We start from the raw sequence: 25173 nt of genomic DNA, 5'->3' as shown, positions 1-25173 counted from the left end.
GAATGAAGCGGGGGAAATCGGAGGGGTAGACGAACCATGAGAGACGATGGACTCTGAAAAACAAACAGGGTTCTAGAGGGGAGGGGGGTGGGGGGATGGGTTAGCCTGGTGGTGGGTATTGAGGAGGGCACGTTCTGCATGGAGCACTGGGTGTTATGCACAAACAATGAATCATGGAACACTACATCTAAAACTAATGTTGTAATGTATGGGGATTAACATAAGAATAAAAAAAATAAAATAAAATAAAATAGCAGTAGTGTATTCCTATTAGCTGAATGGTCTAGTGCTGAGTACAGACAATTAAACACGTGATTACAATACAGTGGAGTGAGTAATGTGATAGGGGAAGTTTGGGATGATTTGGGAGTGTATAGGAGAGAAATCAACACCGGATTTTTAACTCAATCAAGGCTTCTCCCTGAAAATAGTGACATCTGAGATGAATTCTAAAGGATAAGTAAAAGGTACTCTGGTAAAAGGGAGGGATACCTGAAATGATTAAAAGCTGCTCCAATAAAAAAAGGGAGGGTACAAAATAATGAATTCTGAAATGATAACACAAACATGGACAGGTGAAGATGAGCATGGTTTACTCCAGGGACCAGAGCAAGTTCAGTTTGGCTGGAGTGATAAGAAGTGAAGACAGGGGGAGCCTGGGTGGCTCAGTCTGGCTCTTGATTTTGGCTCAGGTCAGGATCTCAGGATCCTGAGATAGAGTCCCATGTCAAGCTCCACGTTTAGTGGGGAGTCTGCTTGAGATTCTTTTCCTCTGGCCCTTCCGCAACTCGCACGTGTGCATGCACACTCTCTCTTTCTCTCAAATAAATAATAAATCTTTAAAAAAAGGAAGAATAAGTGAAGACAGTATGGGGCTTTTTAAGTCATATAAGAAATTGGGACTTTATTCTAAAAGAAATGGGGATATATTGAAAACTTTTAAACAATAAAGGACATGATCAAATTTGTATTTTGAAACATAACTTTGGCAGTTGTGTGGAGACCAGACGAGAGAAGTCTGGAGACAGGAAGTCCAGGAGGGAAAGTACAGTAGCTTGGATGAGGGTGGTGGTCATGTGGAAGGAGAGATATGAGAAAATTTAATGTTGTTTAGGAGATGCCTTCCATAGGATTTGGTGATGGATTGAAGGTGAAAGCTGAAAGTCTTACTATGGGATGAAAATAAGGAACAAGACAATCAAAGACAACACTCACGTTTCAGCCATGGGAAATGGGTGCCATTTACTGAGTTAGGTTTGTCAGGGAACATGATAAGTTCAGTTTGGAACTTAATATCAAAGTGAAGATGGATATGTTGCTATAAAACTCAGCAGAAAAACGTAGGTTAGGAGAACAGCTTTGAATACCATCATACATATGGTTGAAATCAGCCATATGTGCTGATGGAATCACTCAGAAAGTGTGCCTAGCATGAGAATAGAAAAGGATATGAAGAGAAACCAAAAGGAACACAATATTTAAGGGCTAGCAAAAAAAGAGAAACCTATAAAAATTTGGACAAAGAGTGGCAACATAAAAAGAGAAAAGGAGGATGTTGCATCCATAGAATCTAAGGAAAATTGTGTTTCAAGATATAAAATATAGTTAATAATGCTAAATCAGCTGAGAGGAAAACAGAAAAACATTTTTTATAGCTACTAAACTGCTATAAAACTAAAACATCAGGGTATTGATGTAGGTATAAATAAATAGAAAAATAAATCAATAGAACAGAACAAAGCCTAAAAGTGAATCAATATGTATATCAAGTTTAGCATATGATAAATGTGGTGTTTTGAATGAGTGAAGAAGGAATAGACTGCTTCAGAAACTATGTTGGGACAAGGCTAGTCATTTGTAAATACAATATCCAAGTAAGTTAACCTTAGATTCATTCCAAAATCCATTTACAAATATAAACTGTAGTTAGATAGAAGACTTAAACACGAAAAGCCAAAGCTACAAATTTGCCAGAAAACATATGATTGGATATAAGAGATCTCAAAACAGAGAAGACCTTTAAAAAGGTACTAAAGCAAAGGCCACGACAAAGAACATTGATAAAATATCTTGCGCCAAAGTTAAAGTCTTCTATATGATCAAAGACATTATAAATAAAGATATTTTTAACCTATATAAAACATAATAAATATACATTATTACACATTAGTACATCTCCATCAGATTTTTTTTAAAGGTTTTATTTATTTGTCAGAGAGAGAGAGCACAAGCAGGGGGAGAAGTAGGCAGAGGGAGAAGCAGGCTTCCTGCTGTGCAGGGAGCCCAATGTGGGACTCGGTCCCAGGACCCTGGGATCATGACCTGAGCCAAAGACAGATGCTTAACCACTTGAGCCACCCAGGCACCCCTCTCCATCAGATTTATAAAACAGAGAAGGTCTGGAAAAAAAAACAAAACCAAAAGGATCACCAATGTTCAAGGGCTAGTCAAATGAAGAGAAGCCTTTAAAAATATGGACAAAAAGGAGTGCCTGGGTAACTCAGTTGATTAAGCATCTGAATTTTGATTTCTGCTGGATATGGAGCCTGCTTGGGATTTTCTCTCTCCCTCTCTCTCTGCTTCTCCCTCCCCCTACTCCCACATCTCTCTCTCTCTAAAAATATATATATATATATATATGTATATACATATATATACACACACACATATATATATATAATATAGAGACAAAGAGTGGCAACGTAAGAGGGGAAAAAAAAAGAATGTGGTGTCACAGAATCCAAGAAAAATTTTGTTTCAAGAAAGGTAAAACAGATAGGATTTTTAAATTTAGAAATTTTCTTTTGAATATTAAGATGGGTATAATCTCTAACAACCTCCATGGAGTCTAGAGCAGGTCATCACCCTTTCTCTCTGCCCTTCTCACCTGGTACAGAGCCCTCAAGCTTAGTGTTCTCCTTACTGGAGTCCTGAACTAACCCTTCTGATGCACATCACACTTCCTCATCTATCTTCTCCACATTTCTGTCAATTGATGTATATCTCATACCACCTTTTCCTTTCTGTTTCACTATAAACTTGTCTGCCAATCTGAGTCCTCCTCCTTGCTGGTGATAGAATAGAATTCAGTGAGAACACATCTTAATGCCTTTGAAAATGGAATTTTTACTTCTTCACAGGAAAGTTTTTGTCAAGCATAAATTAAATAATATTTACAGATACTTATTGAGTGCCTACTATGAGCTGGAAACTTACATCATCAGCAACAAAATTCATTACGAATGAATTACTTAAATCTTGACAAAAGAGAAATATTTGCCCTACTACTGGATTTTCCACCTCTGCATTTAAAATAGTTCCCATTTCAAATTATTTTCTCTTTTTCTTCTAACACTACTATTCTTTCACCAAAACTGTTTCCCAAATCAGCAGACTATTTTTGGAGACCATGTTTCCAAAGTGCTAATTTAGCTCAGAATCACAGCAAAAATATCAAATAGAAAGAACAATTGGAAAGCAAGAAGCAAAAAAACCTCTAAATTCTACCATTTAATGCGTATCATCAACAATTCTCCATCACAGCAAATTTGCAAATTACAATTTAGCTTTGGTTACCCCCTTTCTTTTTTTTAATTATTTATTTTTTATTTTTCTGAGAGGGAGAGATTGGGGACAGAGGGAGAGGGAGTGAGCGAATCTTAGGTAGGCTTCACGCCCAGTGCGGAGCTCAATCTCACAACCCTGTGATCATGACCTGAGCCAAAATCAAGAGTCAGACGCTTAACCAACTGTGTCACCCAGGTGCCCCTGGTTATCTCCTTTCTTATGTGTGACTGGACTCCCTCAGCCTGCAGGCCAGGAACATTTTCTCTGCAGTTCCCACCCTCCTTGCTTTCATCCAGCTCTCAATGAGCACAGCTTCTAGAAGGCAGCTCCTTGGCAGCATTTTCTAGCCTCATTCTTCACTCATTTTCCACCCATTTTGCGGATCCATTTTCCATTCCTCTACTTTCTGCTGTCTAAGATGGAGCTGTTATCATGTCAATAACAGATCTTTAGAAAGTTCCTATTCTGAACATGGGAGTTATCTTTTTTTTTTTTTTAAATATTTTATTTGTTTATTTGACAGAGAGGGACATAGCGAGAGAGGGAACACCAGCAGGGGGAGTGGGAGAGGTAGAAGCAGGCTTCCCGCCAAGCAGGGAGCCCGATGCGGGGCTTGATCCCAGGACCCCGGGATCATGACCTGAGCTGAAGGCAGAAGCTTAATGACTGAGCCACCCAGGCGCCCCCGAACATGGTAGTTATCTGATAACCTAAGCCACATGGAAGTTTTTTTATAGAAGGAAATAAAAAAAGCTTGTGTCATGACTCTGATGGCTATTTACTTTCATACTGGAGTTTTCTCATCTAGAGACATGCCATGTTATGGGCTGAATTACGTGTCCCCAAAATCATATGTTGAAGCCTTAACCGCCCCCCTCCCCCCCGTACCTCAGAATCTGACCTTATTTGGAGATATGGCCTTTAAAGAGGTTATTAAGTTAAAGTGAGGTCATTAGGGTGGGCCCTAATCTAATATGACCTGTGTCCTTATGAGAAGAGATTAGGACACAGATAGGTACAGAGGGAAGACCATATGAAGACACAAGGAGAAAACATCCATCTGTAAGCCAAGGACAGAGGCCTCAGAATAAAACCAACCCTATGACATCTTGATCTTGGACTTCCAGCCTCCAGAACTATGAGGAAATTCATTTCTGTTATTTAAGCCACCCCGTCTGTGGCATTTTGTTATGGCAGCCCGAGCAAACTAACACACACCAGAACATAGGTCCTAAGTAAGGTGAAGACTCTGGGGAAAGTTGCTTCTTTAGAACATAAGAGGTAAAGGGTTTTGTGTGTTCAATTGCTTGTGTGTTTCTTTTCACAATATCAATATGTATTTTCCTGTAATTTACATTTTGGTTTTTATCGATTAAATTTTTTACATTGCTAAAGGTTCTGTTTCTGCAATATAGAAATTATAATTTAAAAGCCCAATTTATTAAAAATAAGTCGATGGTTAACTGCTTTCTTTGCAATGTTACATCAGGATTCCTTTAAATAGCAATTACCCTTATTGCATTTAAAATAGAGATTCCACTTACAAAGATTAATTTTTTGCATTTTTTAAATGCTTTAATTTTTAAGTTATTATAAAATTGATCAACATTAAGAAAATTATCATTGCAAAAGTTAAAATTCATAATAAAAATTAAAGTTTGATTATTAATTTTACAGGATAGCTTAGTAACTTTACAAGATTTAAATGCATGAGGGCATTTAAAACCCGAGTTCCAATTAACAAAGGTTCAACTCACATGTTATCTTTGAGGGATCTACTGGAGTAGGAAAACATTTTACTTGTATTTTAGGAAAGCACACACATGCCTTTATTAAGAACTTGGTGATAAACCACCAGTAGGCAGTAAGCTTTATGAAGTCACGGGACTGGGTCTAACTAGCTGTGTAATTTGTTCCCAGCACCTAGCATACTACCTGACATTCAGTAGGTCATCAGTTTGTAGTCCTTTTAATGACTGAATTGATAAGCAAATGAGAATGGTTGGTGAAGTTCTATGTGAGTCAAAGGATGTAATTAAAAAAGAGTGTCCTTACAACAACAAAACAATGCTGGAAGCCAAAAGCAGTTAAACTGTGCTGGGAGTCTGCATTATGTGATACCAGGAGAAAGAAGTTGGATATTTTACTGAGTGATCTAGTCATGAGGTTCTTATTTTGCGGGAGGACCAAGATTTTAGTGGGCAGGGCAGTAAAGCAGACATTTCACCTCGCACTGAAGAAGAGCTATAAGAAATTATGTCTCAGGGAGGGTTGCAAGCAGCAGGAAACTCCACCTTTACATTTAGTTGGGGGACCACAGAAGAACAACAATGCATGTAGAACCGGTATATACAGTGTGGATATAAACAGTGAAATGAGGGACGCCTGGGTGGCTCAGTCGGTTAAGTGTCTGCCTATGGCTCAGGTCATGATTCCGGGGTCCTGGGATCGAGCCCCGCATCAGGCTCCTTACTCAGCAGGGAGTCTGCTTCTCCCTCTGCCTGCTTCTCCCCCTGCTTGTGCTCTCTCTCTTTCTCTCTGATAAATAAATAAATAAAATCTTTAAAAAAAAACCAAAAAACTAGAGAAATGAGGAGATGCTTCTTAATGATAGCAAACCAGATATTCCCTGAGAAACAGATCCTTATATTAAAGGAGGGGTTGATTTTTTCACCTCATATTTCTTATCCCAGTGCCATTAAATGGCTTTAACCAATCTTAAGAAACAAGAAATAGAACAAGTGTATGTATCCGGCAGCTTTGTGGCTGGGATGCTGGCCAACTTTTACAGTTATTGGATCCATGTAGATTTGGCTAAGCCTTTACCACATATGCTACAGAATCCCTCTGCAAAAGACCCCACAGGTGTGTAATGATTTTCCTCTTCAGACGTACAATCACGGTGTGACAACGTTTGAACATTTATTTCAAGAGAGGGGCAAGTGGAGATGCCTGGTACAGTATGAATCTGCTAGGCTGGTTTTATCTGATGTGTTAAGTAAAATTTAAGAAAAAATGTTTCAGTCAAATTGTGTTAAATCGGTCACATGTAAAATTAATTTTTTAACATGAGAACTATTTCAAATGGTTAGTATGTGAACATGGAGACATAAGCATACAGCATTTTAAATGCCTCATAGGTCACTTCCACTTATTTATTGAGGTAGACATTTGACAACAGGAAAATATTCTTTGTTCCCAGGTTTAAAAAAAATAGCTAGGGACATATTGCAGCAGGAGATTGAAAACATGGATGCATTTTTCTGTAGAGTGGTCAATTTTTTTCTCCCTATTATCTCCCATGCTTGCTTGTTGCCATGGAACAAGACAACCCCACATTTTTCTATGCAGCATGATCTTGAATCAATACTGCTTTTACCACTTTCTCCATGTTTGCTAGAGATGAAAGAAACACCCGTATCTCACACATGGACTGACCAATAAATAAGCAGCAGGGGCCAGTAACTTTCTAGTTTCATAAGAGGCTATAAAATTGATCCATACATATCATTTCCTGAGAGCAATTGGAATAATGTTAAGCTTTTAATTATTTCATTTTCCTCATTCTCTAGACACCCAGGCTTATTCCCCAAGACTATGCTGAACTGTCTTGCCCAATTCCACTGAGAGTTAAGACCGCAGAGTTCTTTCTAGCTGGCCTATGATTCACCCTTGAGTTCGGTCAGAGTTGTAGCCCAGTGAATTCCTATTATCCCAAGGGGTGCTTCTCCCCTGACTTTCACAGAAAGCTCCATGAACTTCCCATTCCTGGTCATAACCTCTATCAACTTCCTTGAACGGGTTCTTGTTTCCAGACTGTTCCTCACTCTCTCTTCCTCTGAACACACTCTTGTGGTGACAGCTCTTTTGCCCCTGATTAAATTGTCATGCTGACAAACACTGGCTTCTCTCAATTATTTCCCTTTGTCCCCAGCTTTGCCTCATTTCTTGTCACCAGCCTACAACACAAGGCTGTTAGGACCTTCTTCTTCAATTTCTGGAAATCCTTGCTTCCTTGTTTATCATTCCATTATAAAATACTTTTCAGGGAAATTTCTGCTTATAGTTGATAATATTTTGTTTTCTCCCAAAGCAGGAGGTGAAATGTAGATTTATGGCAGGAACATTTTCTCATATTTTCATAGGCAATATTATGGATTTGTGAAAAGTCAGAATGCTAAAGATTGCCAAGACTCCTACATGGGAATAATTGATACCATATTTATCATCATTCGTTGTATATTTTGTATTTTCATTGTGCAAATCACGTTCCCTGCACATGATAGGTGCTCAATTAATTATTCAATACTTTTCTCAAATGCTTTCCCTCTGCTACTCCTAAACATAGCATCAGATTGGATAGCTAGCCTTTTGTATCTGCAGAGAGTATGTAACATTTAACATGCCCTGCACTCGTCTCCATGGATACCAAATTTCTGTGAATGGCACTTAGAGTGAAAAAATCTATAGGGGGAACTGAATTTTGCTCATTCTTTCAGCTCGAGTCCTTCTCTTCCCAACCCTTTTCCCTCTACATTTTCTGTCCTAGGCTATGTATGCTAAGAATCCTAGCACACTTTGTGCAGTAGAAAACCTTCTGTTAGGAGGACAGGACATCATGTTTCTATCTTTTTGACTGCTCCATGAGCATCAACCCACAGAAACTGCAGCTAACCACAGGAAATGGGGAGGTCAAAGCTTAAGTCTATTTTTGACAAACTCTAACCAGGGATCCCCAACTTGAGGAGTTCAGAAACCTGGGATTCAGGAAGAACAGTAACTGCAGAGGGGTGGGAATCCTGGAGCAATTTTTACATCTTTAAAAAGCTAAATTGAAATGATAAGACTTCACAGTCCAACAACATTGTCAAAACTCTTCATTTTTGGTTGGAACATCATGAACTTAGTTAGCAAATCCCTATTTACCACCCTGTGCTGCTTAAAGCTCTGGGGTGGATTGTTACTTGTGTCCTTAAATAATAAAAACAGAAAACAGGTTTATTACTATAATAAAAGCGGACATATTTATGTGATATGAAGAGAAGCCTGAGTAGGAAGTCAAACTTAATTAATGTAGCATGCAGTCTTCTTTACAGATGAAATCTTTCAACACTGTAGTATCCATTAACAAAAAGAAAAAGATCCTGATGCTAAAAAAATAAAAATGATTGAGTATAACTGTCCTACCTAATGCTTTGCTTATTTGTTTGTTGGTTTGTGTGTTCTATTTTAATGCCTAAGCTTGCTTAAGAGCAACAGATACACTAAAGCTAATTTCGGACATATTTTCATCTTGGCTATTTGCTTGTTCTGAACTTAAAAAGGGAAAGTAGACCTCAGACCATTGGGTGAAGAGCCAGCGATGACGACCTTTGTTCAAAGACCCCCTGGCAGGACACTGAGGTGCTGGAGCATGGGTACGGAAGAGACTGAAGGTGAATATGGCGAGAAGATGAGTGCTCCACAGAGGCCACTGGGGCTGCTGGCAGCTGTGACCTTGAGCATGGTGCAGAGGTTATTTCTCAGCTCCATGCTCTCAGAGTGCCTACAGTTGGGACGGCCTGGCAGGACTCTACAGGCTTTTCAGGAAGGAAGGGAAACCTGCTGGGTCCTGAATGTTCTTTAGAGGTGAGTTTGGATTGTGCTAGGGTCAAGAACAGGGTCCAACACCAACAGTATTAATTACTGGACCTTATCAGACTTTCTTCTTTTCTCTCACTAAATCCTGTAACTCCGTTTGAGATATAAAGGGTTTTCCCCATTAAAAAAGAACCTATCTCCATGTTCAAAAATCATGCTACCCACAGTGACAGATAACTACAGGTGAGAATGGCGAAAAATTCCTCCCTGCAGACAGCTGTCAGAATCAAGCTCCCTCCCACATCATAAGGGCAGTAGAGAGAGCAGAAAGGAGTTCTGGGAAGCCTTCTTGCTTACCCCATTCTCTTTGACACTGTGAAGCAACTCTGAGGAGTATCTCTTCCCCCTTCCTTCCAAGTCAGGCAAAAACAGAAGTCCAAATATTTCTTGTTCAGTAGTACGTCAGTACCAGTTCTGCCCGAGAAAAACACAAGCTTTGTTCCTGATCTGAAATTTAGAGCTGGGGAAAGAGATAGTCTCAAAAGATAGCAAAAATGTGTAAAGGGAACTACAGAAGCCATCACTCTGAGCACATCCTAGCTTCAAGAGAAAGACGCCGAGTAAGTGTAAAGGAACATAATGCTACTCACCACAATGATGGGAACAGTTCTTGAAAAGGGAGAGTTTGTGAATAAGATGATATCAACTAATTATATCCTGGAACTTATACGTCAACTCAGAAAAGAACAAGTCAAAGAAACATTCAGAAAAATAGGGTGAAACAAACAGCAAAATATTCACTTCAGTGAAAACTTCAGAGTACATTCCACACGCCAAAGTTTAACTTAACTTTGCTTTGACTCTTACAAACAGAAGGTAACAGCACAATTTTCCCTGGTACACTCTATACAGCATAATTTGTTCTATAAAAAATAATGATGATGATGATGATTGTTATTTACAAATTCTTCATTTTTACACCAATCAGTTTTTTTTTAAAGATTTTATTTATTTATTCATGAGAGACAGAGAGAGAGAGGCAGAGGGAGAAGCAGGCTCCCAAGGAGCAGGGAGCCCGATGTGGGACTCGATCCCAGGACCCTGGCATCATGACCCGAGCCGAAGGCAGACGCTTAAACACCTGAGCCACCCAGGCGCCCACACCAATCAGTTTTTTTTAAAAGATTTTATTTATTTACTTGAGAGAGAGAGAGAGTGCGCCCGGCAGGAGGGAGGGGCAAAGGGAGAGGGAGAAGCAGAGTCCCTGCTGAGCAGGGAGCCTGACACTGGGCTGGATCCCAGGACCCACTGTTCACGACCTGAGCCTAAGGCAGACACTTAACCGACTGAGCCAGCCAGGCGCCCCTATACCAATCAGTTTTTACGAATGTAAAAAGAACAAATTTTTCTCTTTGTTTTTACCTTTTTATTTTCCCCCAGTTCTTTGATGGACTTCTCCTTTCTCTCCACAGTTAGAAAGCAGATGAACTGCAGTGAGGACAACTGGTAAGTTCTTGGAAGGAGAGGGTCATTCATGTCTTATATTTCTTTGTAAACCCTGTTGCTTTGTACCGTGCTTGGCAGATTTAGGTACTCAGAGAGTGTTTGTTAAAAGGCTTAATGGATGAGCTGAGGAATGCATGAGTGAATAACTATATTTATCTTACCCTCCTACTGTAACTTAAGAGAAAGAACATACTGCTTCAATACCTGTTATAATTCCTTTGTTAACACCTGTAGAGGACGGGTCAATTGGACCACACAAAGGTGAAAGGAAGCGAATGGCTCTTGCTACTGTACACTTAGAACATGTCCTGTGCCACTGCTTTCATATGGGCTCTTAGCCAATCCCCATAATGACTCTGAGAAAATATCATTATCTGCCTTTTACAGATAAGCACATAGAGTCCCGGAGAGAATATGAACCTGTCCAAATTCACATGGCTAAGAGATAGGATTTAAACTCAAATGCTACTTTTTTCCAAACAGCATAACTTTTTCTCTGTTTCCTCTCTAAAGGCAAAGGCAAAGTATAAAGATTAAATCCCTAACAAATCAGATTGTAAAACTATTTAAAACTCTTGGCACTTTAAGTGATCCCTACCAATCTGTCAATTATTTACTGAGCACTCACTGTGTACAGGTACACTTGAAATAAAAGGGGTCCAAGAAGATAAATTTCTACTACATTTTAGTAGAGGCAGCTTAGGCCTAATGTCACTGATCTGGATAATGTAATATTCCCAGTGTCTAAGAAACCATCAAGATGGTCAAGGTACTTCAAATATCTTAAAAAGTCATCAGACAGATATGATCTATCCTAAAACTAGTGATAATTTTCTCTCATTAGTATAAATTAGATTTAGTGCTAACATACTATCTTTATAAGTGCAACAATAACTGTTGAGCAAATTCTGTAGCCAAATAATCTTCTTATGCTAAAAATGTCATTAAAATTAAATAGTTTTTTCTTCAGAAGATTTATAAAAAAGTTTACCAGACATCAAAAAGTTTTGTTCAATCATTAGAAGTACGTGGATGCTGATGTTTACCGGTTTCCTTCTTACTTACTTGAAATCCAATCAGAGACCATCAGAATTATAAAATGTTGAGAAATAGTGTCCTGTTAGCCATTTTGTTCCAGTTCTATCATAATGTATAGCCAAGGAAATATGGAAAATCACAGAATTATGATGTTTTCCTAGAACATAATCTCTAGAACTGTTTTGACTATGTATGAAGGGGGTGTATTTGTCAGGGATCCTACCCTTCCAAAACTCAGTCTGTCATTTTGAAAGAGAAAATATTCAATCTAAATAAACAGTACTTCTGAAAAGAGTTTTACCTTGAATCTCTGCCATTTTTTCTTCTTTTTTGTCCTGAGTCTCCCTGGAAGTTCCTCTTTCTTTTTTTTTAAGATTTTATTTATTTGACAGAGAGAGACACAGCGAGAGAGGGAACACAAGCAGGGGGAGTGGGAGAGGGAGAAGCAGGCTTCCTGCTGAGCAGGGAGCCCGATGCGGGGCTCGATCCCAGGACCCTGGGACCATGACCTGAGCCGAAGGCAGATGCCTAATGACTGAGCCACCCAGGGGCCCCTGGAAGTTCCTCTTTCTTTACCTGGATGGGGACAAACTTAATGCTGGCAGCTAGGCCTGCAAACCAGGGGCAAGTTGGTGACAGAACGGGAGGCCTTTCTATCTGTGTGTCCCAACAGGGTACACAGGGACACACAGGGAGTCACAGACACTCACAGTTCTAGAGGAATCACATACCCAGATACAGGTCAGAGCATTGGAACTAGATGGGGATGGTCTGTCCCTTCACAGTAGGCTGAGCAGGTCCTGGAGGTAGAGATGGCTCTTCTCAGATGCTCACCACAAAATAAATGTACTCCCCATGACTGTGATCCTTCCAGGCCTTTAGGCAGTGAGCTGCTCAACCGTGGAGAGCCCCTTCAAAGGGCTTTTCCTCTTTTAATGTTATGGCAGCCCAGGCCAGGGAGCAGAGGTAAAAGAAAACCCACTCTGGACCCTGACTGAGCCACCAACTCAGAAAGCTATGTGCCAAGCTACTTATTGTCAGGGTCCAGCCAACCCTTCCTGACAGGGCATGCACAAGGCGGACATTGTTCTCAGTCAGACTTTGCATCAGAAGAAAAAATTCTACAGCATAACCATGGCCAGACTTCCTCCCTTTTCTGTGATGCTATACTGCTGCGTCTGTGGCCTCCCTGGGCCCGAGGAATCTTATTTCCTTCTTAATTGTGTGAGGAAAAAGTCCTAGCACAATATTAAATGCAGAGTTTCCTGGCTGTGAGTGAGGAGATGTCCTCTTATCTACCTCCCCAAACTGAAAGAAACTGTTTCCGGAAGCTTTCTAATGAAAACCTAAGGGAGACAGAAGGAAAGTTTACATTTTCATGATTTATTCCTCTCAGCTTTTGATTTTTCACAAGAAGCATGCATTATTTTGCAATAATAATAAAAAGAAGGTCTAGAAAGAATGAATTCACTGCACCATTTCACATAAAATCATTATTATAAATGAGTTTAAAGATACTAAATATAATGCATGTGTTTTATTGAGTGCTGAGGGAAGTGGTACAATTTAATTGAGGATTTCCTGTGCTGTCTGCAGCTGAGAATAAGGGATTGTATTGTGGCCTTTCTGCCTGTTTTCCCTGTCCCCCAGAGCCTAATATATCAATCAAGTAAAATTAGTGTAATTAGGAAGTTGACTAAAGATAGAGGGGCTCTTCCTCTGAATTTTGCAAATGAAAAACCAAGCACCATTATAAAGCAAACAAATTTATCTATTCATTAGAAATTAAATGAATATGATCATTGTATCTTTAAGGAACTCAGATAATTTGAGATTTAGAGCATTTAAAATACAAATGAATTCCCAGAGAAGGAACACAGACTTTGATTACAAATGGTGTTTTTTTGTTTTTTTTTTTGATAGTGGTACCTAGTGATTTCCAGGCATGGGTCATTTTTCCTTTGGATGACTTGGGCTCCCAACCCATAGCTCACTCAGTTCAACTCCCACTGCTTCTTAGCTTCACTGGCAGGAGTTGGTAATGGTGGACCACTGGTGGGGCTTGCAGAGGGCTGTTCCTTTAATACCAGCTCAGATCAGCTCGGGGACAGTCCTCTCTCTAAAGTCTATAATGAGCCCTGAGCAAGCAGCTCCCTCCTCTATCTGGGCAGGGACAATTTCAAGAGGGTGGAAGGAAGTTCAGAAGGTTGAGCATGAATGGGAGTGGAGAAAATGGATACAGTCAGGGAGGATTACATACTCTTGGCTACAGCAGCAGCAACTTAAGGGGGATGCCAAGTCATAATCAAGTCACCTTAGGATGGGATGAATTTAATATGTTTATGGCCTGAGAGAAAGAGCTGGGGAAGATGGGGACTTCAAGTGTTACGTTCATCCCGAATTCCTACTGAGTTACTTCAGATTACAAAATATTTGATCTTTTATCTATGTAAGTTTTTTTTAAGAGCCAGAAATCCCTCTAAAGAGGTAGAATGAATCCCAAAGTTGGGAGCTCAGTCCACCTCACTCCCAAAACTACAGGAGCTAGAGTCTCCATGGGCCAAATGAAAAGACAAACCCTGACAGTCACTCAGTGGCAAGAAAAACCAAAACAAAATAAAACACAAAACAAAACAAATAAACAAAAAAACAACCAACCATAAAGCTTAGCATGTGGCTTTTAATATGATTTAAAAATATTTTAAAATAATGTACTTCTTTCTGTGCTTCTATCCTTTCCCTATTCAATGCACTTGGGGCACTTTCAAAAGTGCCTGTGCTTTTTCTTAGAACAGTACTCAGACAGTGTCCTTTTCTGAAACAAATAAGGCAACCTAAAGCTTTACAAATTCTGAAGTTCTTTCTGTTTTTCAATCACTGCGCTAAACAGACCATTATGAAATGTTTAAGTGGGAAAGAACTAGTGGCTAGTAACTGCCTAACTATATGCTGATAGTCCTCATTTTGAAAGAGTTTGTAATTAGTGCTAACCAGTTGCTGAGGGATTTCTGACCCAGGATGCCGGTTGGTTCAGTCTGGTTAACAAGAAATGGCCTTGATGTCTCTGCAAGAATATTAGCTAATAGGAACTGAACCCTGGCTCTGTGGCACATGCTTTATCTGAACTCCTTCCGCCCCAGAAGTGAGCATCCCCAGGCTCATTTTACGCAGCAGAAATCAAAGGCACAAAGGCTACGGGACAAACTCAAATCACACACTGGCTGGTGTGCGTCAGAATGGGACTCGGATCCAGGCATGGCTGGCCACAAAGCATGTGCCCTTCCCAGTATGCCACAGATCTGCCTTCTAAAGGAAGGAAAGGAAAGTTAAAGCACCAAAGGTCATGCTGTGCCACAGCAGAAATGGGCTTGTTTCATCAGGTCCTTTTTGGGATAATAATTCTGTACCAATAAAGCCACACTGGATTATCTAAGGACATTCTGTCCCAGCCTGGCTGGGACTACCTACTTAGATTGGTTGAAACCTGTTCTTCATGTAAACTGATCACTGAAATTCTTTTTCCTTTTCCTCTAAAGTTTCACCTCGAATGCATAAAAATGCAGCTAATCCAGAAATATGAGATCTATATGCTTTCCCACATCTGTTTGTGTCCCTTTATGACTTTGCAACTTCTGTAAGTCCTATTCCATTGCTACATGGCTAATATCCAGGTTACCTGATACACTAAAATGTATCCTGCGTGTTCTTTCAGATACAAACTAATGGTGGAATTGGAATTACATAGGCTTCATTATGTTTCTACATTATGGTTACTGGTAAAAATTTAAATCTGGGGGTATAATGTACAACATGGTGACTACAGTTAACAAAACTCTATTGTATATTTGAAAGTTGTTAAGAGAGCAGATCTTAAAAGTTCTCAACACACAAAAACATGGTTGCTATGCGTGATGATGGATGTTAACTAAACTTATTATGGTAGTCATTTTGAAGTACATACAGTTATCAAGTCATTATTTTGTATGCCTAACACAAATACAGTGTTATATGTCAACTATATCTCAATTAAAAAAAATTAAATCTGCCTCTTTATTAAGTTGGCCATGGCTATCCTCTTTGATGAAAGTTCAGTAAAGACTTGCCTAATGAATGAACAAAAGTATATCAGGCAAGCTTTGATATGACAACATATTGCAGCTGAAAAGATAACCTGAAACAATCATGCACTAATTGATACACCAGAACTCTGCAAAATTGATTTTTTCTTTGGGAGGAAACAGAAACGTCAATTGCCTTAAATCATTTTTAATTTCATATAATAGATAAGGACAAGAAAGTTTTGCATATTCTGACAGTGCTGTGAAAGTACAATTTTTAGACTTTTGCTACCAGATTGGCTTTTGCTGAAAATGTTTTCACAGTCTCCAGTCTTCACACAACGTGCCTCCCCGTTCTGTCAGGCATGGGAGCAACTTCCCTGTGAAAACAAAACACTTCCCAAAGAGTGTTCTCAGAAATTTTAGGGAACTTTAAAGGAGCATCCTAAATCCTGATGTTCTGATGGTTTCACAACTCTCACGCCGCTTCCAAGTTCCCCTGTCCCTAATTTGTTCTGGTGAGTTTTTGTTTGTTTTCACTCAGAGGGTTTTCTTAACTGGACTCTATAGCTCATGTCAGCAAAGAGAGAGTCAAAAATATCCTTCGTGTGTGCCAAGAAAGCAGTAACCACACACATACAAAATAGAACCGTTCTACTGGCTTTTAACTCCACCGACGGCAAAGCAAATTACTTGTAGGCTAGCTGAAGAATTTATAAAATCCTTCTATTCTAGGTAGGAAAAGTAGTTTAGTTATCTTAAGTCTTGCCTATATTAGCAAAGAGAAAAACAAACAAAACAGGACTTTTGGTGGGTTTTGCTTCTGGCTGCTCTTGGTCATTTATGTAGAACACATCTTATGAAAATAGCATAGGCAAAAATGTACCCACAAATATGTTTTGAGAAATAAGCTATAGAAGATGTACACAATGTGACACATAATTACCATGTGGGGAAGTCAGACTCCCACCGAGAAGGTTTTGCATTCACAGTGTCAGTGATTGGCCTTGTGTCTCCTTCTCTGCTACCTCCCAACTACATTTACTTCCCAGTGCCCCCCACCCCCTGACTCCTTTACTCTGACAATGTTTTTATGGCATCCACCCCCAGCCAGATGGGTAAAAAAAGTACCCAAATGGTTCGTCCATTTACTATTTCAACAACTATTTATTAAACCATTATTCTTTGTGGATACTGCCTAGTGCTCTGCCCACTGAGAAGAAAACCCCGCAGGAAAGCACATCAATACCTTGCCAGCCTACAAGGAAACAAACCCAGCGGAGTGCAGCGCAGGCAGGCACGGAGGCCCTAAGTGGCAGGAAGCTCCTTCTCAGTCACAAACTAGGAAAACTGAATTGGACCATGACTGTCTTGTCACTTGGTCTGTTGTTTGCTTTTTTATTTTTCCTCAATACTTAGCATCATTTTTGTTTTGTTTTTTTGTTTTAAGTAGAGAGAGAGCCATTGACTTGCCTTCAGTACAGCAATTCCGGGGATGTGGACCAGGTTCCTACTCTGCAGTCTGATATGAAGACCAGCTCCCAAGGGATGAACTGCATCACAGGGCTCAGAGAAAGGGCCTTAAGGTAGCACTGAAGGGTAAGTGCTTCTGGGGATGACCTGGGCCATGAAGGGCTCCCCTTGGCATATTGGTAGAAAGGTATGCTCATGTACCTGACGACTGAGCTTTACTTATAAATATTCAGTGTGACCCTTTATAAAGAATTTTTTCCTTTTTGAGATAGATGTCTTAGAGAATGTGTATTCAACTTTTGAATTGCTTGCTGAAAAAATGTAAAATTTAAAGGAAACCTCTCTATCATATTGAAGTCCATCAGCATATCCTTTCTATGCCAGGCACTGTGTTAGATACAGAGGACCCAGGACTGAGTCACGCATAGCTCCTGTCTTCGTGGAGCTGACATTCAGGATGGAAAAAACAACTGCACACCCAAATATGTATATATGGCTGGTGTTATCCAGGGTTTAGCTTAATTGATTCATTTTTCTGCTCTAATTGGTTAAGTTCAAGCTCTGAAAACAAATTCCTTTATGTCATAAGACAAAACACAATGTTTTCTTTAAAATATACATATATTGATAATTTTTGATATTTTGCACATTTCTTACGTGATTATTTTTCTGAGAAATTCATAATCAATTTCTCAAATTTTATTGGTGTGGGTGTGGTGGACAAGAATCATTCATTTTGGAAATTTGCTTGCTAAAATATTGAGAAACTGAGATTGAAAAATTTCTCATTAACTTCTTTGCTCATGGTTGCATCTTTTGAAGAGAGAAATAAACTTGGATACATTAATTTGCATTGGGAAAGAATAATTTCACACAGCAGGAAGAAAAGGACCCAGATGCCCTGGAAAAGTAGAACCAAGGAAAAGAGAAAGAGGGAACAAAATAGGTTGACACAATATACATTTTATGAATATAAATTGAGATTCTAATCATTCATCAGAAAAATGATTCATAGATTTGATATTACGACACTTTTTTTAATTTGTTCTGCTTTATTTTTACTGTTATGCTCTTATGCTATGTTTTTAATTTTTTAATGCTAAAATGTTAACATTTGGGGAAACTACGTTAAGGGTCCACTGGAAATCTTGATAATTTTTGTAACATTTTTATAAGCCTAAAACTACCTTAAAAAATATGGACAAAGAATAACTTCAAGAAGAAACTAGTGGAGCCAAGATTTGAATCTAAATATGCTTGACTTTAAAACTATGCATTTGAACCACCCTTTTTAAAACTTTTTTATTTTTATTTTTTTATAGTAGGTGATCTATAATTATGTTTTCTACCTGGAACCCTAGTTCAAGGACACCAAACTTCTAAATCATGACCTCCATTTATTTCTATGACTGGGTTACCTATTTTGGGATCTCCTGTCATCACTTACTATTGAAGCTGATTTACTAACCTCTTCAGAAGAATTCTCTTCAATCTTAGACATAGTATTAGTTATCTATTGCTGTGTAACAAATTTTCCATATCTATAGTGACTTAAAACGACAATAAACATTTAATTATCTCTGTGGGTCAAGAATTCAGAAATGGTGTATCTGGGGTTCTGGCTCAGGGTCTCCCATGAAGTTGTAGTCAAGATATTGACCAGAGCTGTAGTTATCTGTCCCTTAATAGGGACTGAAGGATTCACTCTGAAGATGGCTCGTTTACATGGCTGGCAATTTGGTACTAGGTGTGGGCAGCATGCCTTGGTCCCTCTCCATGTGGGCCTCTCTCAGCACTGGTCAAGTGTCTACATGACATGGAGTCTACATTCTCTGAGAGGAACTGATCCACGAAAGAGAAAGCTAGGTGGAAACTATCCATTTTAAGACCTAGTCTCAGAAGTCAGGTAATATCACTTCTGCCATATTTTGCTTATTAGAAACAAGTCACCATGTTGGGTCCATATTTAAATGATGGGTAAATTATATCTCACCTTATGAAAGGAGGGTGTAATGTCAAAGAATTTGCAACATATTGTAAAGCCACTATATGTGGGTTGTGGCCAAGGGTACATGACCCATCTATACTTCATGCCATGGATATATCTGGCTATGGATTGATGTTTCTAATTACTTTCCTTCAGATAATCTGTCCCAAGACTTCTTTCCATATTCACACCCAGGAGTTCACCAAATCCTCTGAATAGGACTCTTTATTTAAATGACTAATAACCCAAGCAATTCTCACTTAGGACAAGTGGGCATTTATTGTTTTAGGCAACCCAAGAAAGTGTTGAACTAACCAAATCTCAGGATAGGCAGTGATCCAGAGAAATAAGTAGAACCAGGAACTTGTATATTGACAGGACGATCCCTCCATGTCCTGTCTTTGCTCTTCTTGGAGTGGCAATCTTAATCTTTTCCACTATAGAGAAGTTTTCCATACATGGCAGAAACTATGCTGCCTATACCTTCCAAAATTACACTCCACAGCTTCTGCCATGAAGAGGGTTTTTCTCCTACTCTATTTGGATTCAAGTTCAACACAACAAAGCAGAGCCTAGGTTGTCCACCCCAAGACCAAAGAAGGGACAGGATCCTATAACCTGGTAGCTCCTGCAGTTACCACAAGGTGGCTGGGGAGAATGAATGGTCAACTTTCAGAGGAAAAGGGTGCCCTGGAGGAGTCAGCTGGGAGTAGTGGGAAGAGTGATAGAGAAACAAACACAGGAGTCCTTTAAGGGGTTTCTAGAAAGAACACTTATATTGAGAAGGATTAATGCTGAAAGTAGAAATAACATCTTATTTTCACGTATTTTCGGCATCTCCCACTTAAAATCAAAATAGTGATAGTAACATTTATCTGGAATCCACATACTCTTTCTTTTGATGAGCTACATTTGTATGGCTATTCACAGTCAAAATAGACATTAATGTCAATATATTTTAATTAGAACAATATGGTCAGTGGATATGTTCTAAGTTTTAATTTGAACCCACAAGCAAGCATTTAAGAACTGGTTCTAACCTTTTGTCAGTTATAAATATGTTTTCTCCCTTGGGCCTTTTAGCCATGTAAGAGACACTTTGACAGTATTTTCAACTATAGCAGGTGGACCACATTTCCCAGAAAGGCAATGAACAAACTGGTAACACCCAACTTCCAAGAAGTAAAAACCATCAAACTTCTACAAAACAATAACTCTGCTATTAGTCATGTGTTTGTGTGTTAGGGGTGAGGGAGAGTACTTAGAGATGCAACTCTAGGTAATTGTACACACAAAAAATATACCTATTTCTTTTTGAATTTTAAATAATCAAACCATGACAAGTCAGTGTGAGGAAAAAGGTCTATGAGTGCTAGTTGCATAAACGTTTTCAAAAAAACACACACACCACACACTTTATATTTTCTTTATAAAACACATTTTGTTTCTAAAATTATATTTACTTTAGATTTTGAGCAGGCACTTTCTTCAATTCTTGTTATGGCGTGGTTCACAAACATTGCCTCATATAATAATTATTAGTCATTCTTGAAAGGGGTAATAGCTGTTTTTAAAAATCTCTATAGCAATCAACTTTTTCTCACTCCTGGCTCTCAAATGAGCTTCCCAGTATTCCCTCTTTCATTCTGACCTCTCCACAGGTTCTCCAATGATTCCATGTACATAAAGATGCTATTCTGTGTTCAGTCCATTTTGCATTGACACCTCAGCATCCATTTCTGGTCAAAGCTTCTGGTAAAGCAATAGTTCTCCCTTAAACATGTCTTCTCAGCAGACCTGGTTCCTCTGATCCCCACATGCTAGCTGTCTACTTCCTGGTTCCTTCATCAGAGTAACTGATGTGTACAAGATAGACAGAGCTTCATTCAGCACTTCCCATTCCATTCTGTGGTCTAGCTCCTGCCAACCCCAGGGGACCATATAGCTGCTGACTGCTCTTCACCCGCCTTACCCATTTACATTCCTGCTTTCCCCACTTCAACTGGAACCTTAAATAGTAAAGTCATTCATTAATATGTAAGTCTGGAAATAATGGACTAGAAGGGGAGGAATGTTAACACACAGCAGAAGTATCCTGAATGTCCCAAACTCCTCAGAAAGGAGACCTTTTGCTATTGGACTCTATAATGTTGATGTTTTAGTCATTGGCATGGGAGGAGCAAATCCACTTTAAGAACGGAGTCAAGGACCATAGGTCTAGCTCTCCAATTTCTTTTGTCTTGTCCTCAGGAATATTGTCTCTTAGAACTTTTGAGATGGTGTAATGCCTCTTTTCTCACCCACTGCTGAGACTTGTCTTCCTTCACCAGCACAAACAGCCTAAGGCAAATCTGTAAAAATTGTGCAGTAAGGAGAGTGCACTGAGAATGCTGGCCCATCAACCAGAAGAGAAGACTCCCGTCTTCAAGATCAAAGAAAAGTTTCAATTCAGCCTGGGACCAGACCGCCCCCACCCAAGTGGCAGCACTCCTAACCAAGTTGTCTCTTGGGTATGTTTTCAAGGGCAAGACAGACAAGGCCCTGCCTAGTATCTTAGCTCATATTCAGGTGAATCTGGGGCCTCAGCTGCAGGCTTCTCCACTGACTGCCTGAAGTTGGGGGTTATAGTCAACTGCTTCACAAAACTGTCTTGGTGTGGTTAATGTGCTGGGTGGGGCAGGGGAATGTTTACTGGTTACTTCCTGGAATTGTTGGTCAAACTTCAAATTTGAAGACCCTGAATATTGTGAGGCTGCTGACTGTCAGATCCAGAATCTCCTCTCCTGGTCTGGCTTCAGCAATAGAGTCCTATGTCCTGGTCAGAGATTTAACATAAACAAAATTGCTCATTCATTCACTGATTTATTTTTAAAACCATATTGAGTAAATATCAAGTACTCTCCACTGTGTTTATAGGTGAGGTCCACCGGGGCTTAATTGTTGTACTCAGACTGGTCTCCTGAGTAAAAGTAGTCCTTGTCACTCTGAATTCTTCTCTCAACTCTTTCAGATCAAGGGCTCATTGTATTCCTTTTCTGAGGACTTCTGCCAGAAGTCGGCTCAGTGTCTAGAATCTCCTCACTAGCAGCCCACTTTGTTGCCTACAAAGTGCAATCTTTAAAGACAGTTTGAGAAAAAACTGAAAAGTAACATGGCAAAGAGAGTTTCCCTTCAAAAATTACTTTTGGTCAGGTCAGATACCAAAGAGACTTACTGCCCAGTCATATGATAAACCTGACCCTTCTGCTACACCTACCCAACAACCCTAAGATATAAATCTATCCTTTTGGAAAAATCTGGAAACTTTATGGACTTGGGATTGACAATATGGAAATGTAAGCCTGTGTCCTTCCAAAAGCTTGCCCTGGGTGGTGAAAGTCTTTTTGTGGACCTATAGAATATAAAACTTTTTTTTTAAACATAAGACTTTTCACACATGTTGCTTCAGTAAGGTCACTCAAAGTCAGCTTCACCCATGTAACCTTCAGGTTTTAACACCCCATACTAATATGCAAAACTTCTCTTTCTAAAGCCACCAAACACTCATCAGAGAGATAGTTTAAAAGAAAACATGTTCACAGTTATTATCAACAAACCCATTTATGGAACTGCTCAAGACATTTCGATAAAATGAATCAAAGAAAAAAATATGTTTTCATGACCTCAAGGAGGTTAGCATACTAGACTGAAAATACCCTCAAGGACATACAGTGTTTGGTCCTCTCTCTTAAGAGGCCGTCAGGGTTTGAGTTAAGACACTGGAACAAGGTCAGGGAAATCCTCCTAAAGCTCTGAGGACTGAGGATGCCTAGAGTGTTAAGCTTAAGCCAGAGTCCCCAGAGGGCTCCAGAAGATAGGACAAGCATGTTGATAAACCGAATACTGGAGAATAGTTTTAAAGACTATTAATAATGACAATAACTAAATTTGTAGAATACAGATCACATGTGTGTGACACTATCCTAAGTGTTTCCATGTATGAATAATATGAGAACGAAGAGAGTGTTAGAGAGTCAGAGTGGGAAGGAGACATAGGACAGAACGTAGAGCTCTTGTATGGCCTGGAGATTTTAGAAATAGATATGAAAAGGAGAAACTTGGCATGTATGAATTGGGTTTTTGTTGTGTTTGTTTGTTTGTTTTTGTTATTTCAGTTATGTTCAACTTAATGTCACAACATGATTTAGGCTCTCACGATGCTAAGGAATGATCTGCCCAATGGTGTGATACTAGTCATGGAATACTGGAGGTCTTCTCTAAAATGGTATTAAATAACTAAGGACAGATCTGGATCCTTCTGTTGGATCAGAGAGTTGATATTGATAAGGTCTAAAGCTAAATATAGATTTGGTGGGCAGAATGAAGTAATACTGTTTCATACTGGCTCACAAATCCTCTTGAAAATGGAGGAATTGGCTGAGTAATATTCCATAGTATATATGTACCACATCTTCTTTATCCATTCATCAGTCAATGGACATTTGGCCTCTTTCCATAATTTAGCTATTGTTGATAATGCTGCTATAAACATCAGGGTGCATGTATCCCTTCAAATGTATTTTTATATCTTTGGGTAAATACCTAGTAGTGCAATTGCTGGATAGTAGGGTAGTTGTGTTTTTAACTTTTTGAGGAACCTCCATACTGTTTTCCAGAGTGGCTGCACCAGTAGGCATTCCCATCCACAGTGTAAAAGGGTTCCCCTTTCTCCACATCTTTGCCAGCACCTGTTGTGCCTTGTGTTGTTCATTTTAGCCATTTTGACTGGAGTGAAATGCTATCTCGTTGTAGTTTTGATTTGTATTTCTCTGATGGTGAGTAATGTTGAGCATCTTTTCATAAAAAAGAATAAAATCTTGCCATTTGCAATGATGTGGATAGAGACAGAGAGTCTTATGCTAAGCAAAATAAGTCAGACAGAAAGACAAATACCATTTGATTTCACTAATATATGGAACTTAAGAAACAGATGAATATAGGGTGAAAAAAAGAGAGAGGCAAACCATAAAACAGACTCTTAACTATAGAGAACAAACTGAGGGTTGTTGGAAGGGAGGTGGGTGGGTGGGGGATGGTTTATATAAGTGATGGGTATTAAGGAGGGCACTTGTGATGAGCACTGAGTATTGTATGTAAGTGATGAATCACTTCGTATATAAATTCTACACCTGAAACTAATGTTAAATTGTATGTTAACTAACTGGAATTTAAATAAAAATTTGGAGAAAAAATAATGTAATACCTAAATAAATAAATAAGGGAAAAAAGGAAATGGAGGAATTGACACCAAAAAAAGAAGAAAATGCCACAAAGAAACATAACTGGAAAGATAACTAACTGTGTTGTAGGTGATATCAGAAGACCTGTTTTCTAACTTCGACATGCATTAGAACCACCTGGGGAGGACAGAGGTCTTGTTCAAAAGGCGTATTTCTAGGTCCCTCTTCCAGAGGATCCAATTCAGTGGGAAGTGGGTGGAGAATGAGGACAAGGAACATTTTGAACAAGTATACAAGGGGCTCTGATGCAGAGTTTTGATAATGACCACACTGAGAAATGATTTGAAAGTCTGAGAAAAAAAGATAATAAATAGTCAACATAAAGCCTGAAGGAAGAAGGACAGGAGAAATAAGGGATCCAAAGTCCATAGGAGCCCGAATAGGTATTATATTACAAAATTATATAATCAGTGATATATTATAATGAGCAGTTATGATTTCTTATTTAGTTATTCTTTATTCTCTGCCTATGTCCATTAAAACACTAGGAAAGAAGAGCTAATACATATATACTTGGTAGAATAAAACATGTTATCTATTTTAAGAGAGGATATCTGGGGCAAGGGGAAGGAATGATGGAAAATATATCACCTGTTGCCCAGTATGATTGCCACATGCCTTAGAGGACTCCAGAGCCTGCTTTAATTGCTTATTTATAAGTCTACATTCCTGAATGATTTCATAG

General features: G+C 39.1%; 1 long non-coding RNA gene across 1 annotated transcript in view; it reads left to right on the top strand.

Moving 5' to 3' along the window:
- The window catches only part of LOC145722870 (uncharacterized), a 32201-nt gene extending 7229 nt beyond the window's left edge, over positions 1-24972 (top strand). Inside the window, exons 2-4 of the long non-coding RNA XR_014147448.1 lie at positions 10620-10653; positions 17200-17348; positions 21540-24972. This is a non-coding gene — a long non-coding RNA (uncharacterized LOC145722870). The remainder of the gene's footprint in view (positions 1-10619; positions 10654-17199; positions 17349-21539) is intronic.
- Positions 24973-25173: the final 201 nt, after the last annotated feature.

Source organism: Leptonychotes weddellii, chromosome 8, assembly GCF_054177405.1.
Source record: "Leptonychotes weddellii isolate Sample4059 chromosome 8, ASM5417740v2, whole genome shotgun sequence".
Lineage (NCBI taxonomy): Eukaryota > Metazoa > Chordata > Mammalia > Carnivora > Phocidae > Leptonychotes > Leptonychotes weddellii.
The sequence above is the reverse complement of the archived record's forward strand: the minus strand, read 5'-3'. Positions and strand labels throughout refer to the sequence as shown.